The following is a 4,113-nucleotide window of genomic DNA, read 5'->3' as shown; positions in this document are numbered from 1 at the left end:
TCCAGGAAGCCCTACACCATCAGGACTCAGCAACCTCAGCTGTGACAGTGCGTGTCATCTGGGGAAGTCAAGCAGAACCAGACTCATGCTGAGAGTGGTGGTGAACTGGCATGTGGCCACAGGAGGATTGAGGGGACCCAGTCACTAGAGCTAGAGTCAAAAGTCTTCAAGGAACAGCCTGGCAGGATGCTGGCAGGATGGGGTGTCCATTCCACTCAGCCTTCCTCATCAGACTCTTGTTTTCCCAGACCCTGCCTCTGCCTCCCTCCCTCCTCTTCCTTCTCCCTTCTCTCCTTTCTCCTCCTTCTCTCCTTTCTCCTCCTTCTCTCTTTTCTCCTGCTTCTCGCCTTTCTTTCTTCCTCTTCCCCTCTTTCTCCTCCATTTCTCTTTCCCTCTTCTTCTTTTCACCTCTTAGAGGAAGATGACATGGTGTCCTCCAAGTGGACCCCGAAGTTCTGTACATTTGCTGAGGAGATCATACAGACTTCTGCATTCTCTGAGCATGCGTGTACCATAAAATTGTGTAGTTGTGAAGTGGTTTGGAAAAGGGTAGTTGCATGTAAATATACATACACATACTAATGCTTCAATGTGATTAGCTCACCAAGAAAAATAGATTATTTCCATTCTCTCTATCTTTGCCTTTCTTCCCCAGCGAAGGAAATCAAGTTGGGTTGTTTGGTTGGTTTTGTTTTTTTTCCCCCAAGACAGGGTTTCTCTGTGTATCTCCAGCTGTTCTAGAACTCTCCAGGTAGACCAAGCTGCCCTCTAACTCAGAGATCCACCTGTCTCTGCCTCCTTAATGCTGGAATTAAAGGCATGCACCACCACGCTCAGAGAAATATAGCTTTCAGTACTAGAATTTTGTCTCTCAACTCAACCTAAGGCCCTTGTGGCTTTTCAGGGCCTTTAGTGGCTAAGTCTTTCTATAAGATGGCCCTTCCACCTAGAATCTTTTCTTCCTCCTCCGCCTCTGCTTCTTACCTGGAAATTAGCTGGTAACATATTAATGCTCAGTCCTGCAAGACTGAGAATCAGAGTTTATAAAAAGCCAGATGAAGTGGTGTGCACGTGTAACTCTAGTGCAGGGGAGACAGGGACAGGAGTATCCCTGGGGCTTGGTGGCCAGCCAGCCTACCCAAATCAGTGAGCCTCAGGCTCAATGAGAGATACTTTCAACCAATAAGAAGAAATGCATGGTACGGTGGTACATGCAGACCTTCAATCTCAGCACTCAGGAGATGACAAAGGCAGGTGCATCGCTGTGAGCTTGAAGCCAGCCAGAGCTACATAGTGAGACCTTCTCTCAAAAATCAATAATTGGGGGCCACTTGGGGGCGCTCGTCCAGGCATCAGGCTCCGTGGAGCCGGTCTGTGCAGGGGGACAGCGGGGAGCCGGAGCACCATGGTCCACCTCACAACCTTTTTCTGCAAAGCCTACCATGGGGGCCACCTAACCATACGCCTTGCTTTGGGTGGCTGCACCAACCGGCCTTTTTACCGCATTGTGGCTGCTCACAACAAGTGTCCCAGGGATGGCCGATTTGTGGAGCAGTTGGGCTCCTATGATCCACTACCCAACAGTCATGGAGAAAAACTAGTTGCCCTCAACCTGGACCGGATCCGGTATTGGATTGGCTGTGGGGCTCACCTTTCTAAGCCTATGGAGAAGCTCCTAGGTCTTTCTGGCTTTTTCCCCCTGCATACGATGATGATCACCAATGCTGAGAGACTCCGGAGGAAGAGAGCACGAGAGGTCCTCTTAGCATCTCAGAAAGCAGAATCAGAGCCCAAAGAGACAGAAGCAAGCTGACTTCAGTGAACATGGCTGTGGCCGCAAGGTCAAGGGCCTGTAAAACTTGTGCATAGGGTTTTGTGTTGGGTTTGAGGGTCAATAAATGGAGTTTTCTAAGTCATGAAAAAAAAAATCAATAATTGGGTGGAAAAGTGATTGAGGAAAGTATCCACAGTTAATCTCTGGACTCCTGTGAACATGCAGACATACACACAGGTACATGTATACTCATGAACATGTATTAAGCCCAGCTGGCCCTTACTAGAAGCCATCCCATAGCAAGATACCACTTTCTAAGAACATTTCATTTGATTTGTACATTTTCTTTTTGTTTAAGTTTTTTTTTTTTAATTTACTTATGAGAGCTGGTTCTCGCCTTCCACATGTGGGTACCAAAAATCAAATTCAGGTCATCAGGCTTGACATCAGGGGCCTTTACATACACAGCCATCTCCCCAAGCTTCTAACCTCATTTCTTACCACACCCAATAGGCCCTACAGTACAGAAAAGGAGCTGAAAGTTTCCACTTTGTGATACCTTTCTGGACTGTGCCCTGGTTGGAAGGAAGGTCGCCGTGTGTTTACTGTCTTCTCAGGTCCAACAAAGCATGCAACATATTCAGTGAGCACATGCAAACAGGTAGTCTGAAGCCAGATCATGACTGAGAAGGTACAATGGAACCAAACAGACAAACAAATGTTCACTCTAAAGCAGTGGTTCTCAGCCTTTCTAATGCTACAGGCCTTTGATACAGTTCCTCAGCTGTGGTGACTCCCAACCATAAAATTATTTTTATTGCTATTTTATAGCTGTCATTGTGCCACTGCTATAAATCATAATGTAACTATCTGCTATGCAAGATATCTGATATATGTCCCTTCTAAGGGGTTGAGACTCACAGGTTGAGAACCAGTGCTCTAAAGTGTCAGGGGGTTGGCTTAAGAAGAGGTGAGACAGACCAACTGCTCCTGGTGAAATTGCAAAACTAGGAGGCAGGTAAGCACAGGGATGGGTCCTTCTTGAGGCTTCCAGGATAAGACGCACTCCTATTGGATGGTACCTAAGAGATCATCAGGTTTCTGCTGCTTTCCAGTTGCCCTCTGCAGCTTTATTCTCTGCTTTCCATCATGGATTTTACAGCATTCTGTTTGATGAAAATGTTCTCACCTGATCCCCAGCTGGTCTAACCTAACTTGAGCATCTAACGAATGAAGCCAGGAAACCCAGAGTGTAGCAGGTATCCACGCCCTCCAATTCATGCTCTTTTCTACCTGCACACTGCAGGAAGCTGGCTCCCTCTATGGCAGGAAGGACAACCAGCACGCTTTCTTTCTTTCTTTCTTTCTTTCTTTCTTTCTTTCTTTCTTTCTTTCTTTCTTTCTTTCCTTCTTTTCTTCTTCCTTTCTTTTTTTTTAAGATTTATTTATCTTATGTATGTGAGCACACTGTCACTGTCTTCAGACACACCAGAAGAGGGTATCAGATCTTATTACAGATGGTTGTGAGCCACCATGTGGTTTCTGGGAATTGAACTCAGGACCTCTGAAAGAGCCGTCGATGCTCTTATCCACTGAACCATCTATCCAGCCTGCAAGCTCACTTTCAAGGGCCAAGTCACATAATACAAACCTGCCTTTCCCCTTTCACCCTTCCCACAGTTCCCTTCCTTTGGGGATGAGGGGAGAATTTGATAACAGAAAGATCATAATATCTTGCTATTTAAAGTATCCTTGCTATTTTCAATTATTAGACTAGCGCACAGAACCCAGGCATTCCTGTCTTGGGCTCTGTCTCAGTTACATTTTTATAACTGTAAAGAGATGCAAAAAACTGAGGCAACTTGCAATGAAAGCATGGAGTTTGGAGGCTCCCAGTTCCGTGCAGTTAGATGGTCCATGACCATCGTGGTGGGAAGCATGGCAGCAGGCAAGGAGCAATAGCTGAGGGCTTACATCTGAGCCACAGGTACAATGTATGCAGAACTAACTGGAAAACTCATGGGACTTTTGAAACTTCAATCTCACCCCCAATGACACACTTCCTCTAACAAGGCCACACCTCCTAATCCTTCTCAAACAGTTCCACCCACTGAGGACCAAGCATTCTAACACATGAACCTATGGAGGCCATTCTCACTAAAACTACCATAAGGACACACAAAGCTTTCATGAATGTCATAATGTAATATAGATTGCATCCAGAACCTAGGAAAAGAATGTCTGTGCCCACTGAGGCCTTTTAGAATCATTCTCCCTAAGCAGCTGGCTCCTTCTGAATCCTTCTATCTCATTAAACGTTACCCACTGACTCAGAACTG

General features: G+C 46.0%; 1 pseudogene across 1 annotated transcript; it reads left to right on the top strand.

Annotated features, from left to right (window-relative positions):
- Positions 1-1,331: 1,331 nt before the first annotated feature.
- On the top strand, positions 1,332-1,912 carry LOC114619507 (annotated as a pseudogene). Its single transcript, XR_003711164.1, has one exon. The product of XR_003711164.1 is annotated as a 28S ribosomal protein S16, mitochondrial pseudogene (transcript).
- Positions 1,913-4,113: the final 2,201 nt, after the last annotated feature.

This window comes from Grammomys surdaster, unplaced genomic scaffold (genome assembly GCF_004785775.1).
Source record: "Grammomys surdaster isolate TR1022 unplaced genomic scaffold, NIH_TR_1.0 150, whole genome shotgun sequence".
In the NCBI taxonomy this organism is placed as follows: Eukaryota; Metazoa; Chordata; class Mammalia; order Rodentia; family Muridae; genus Grammomys; species Grammomys surdaster.
Note: the sequence above shows the minus strand (reverse complement) of the source record. Positions and strands in the feature narration are given on the sequence as shown.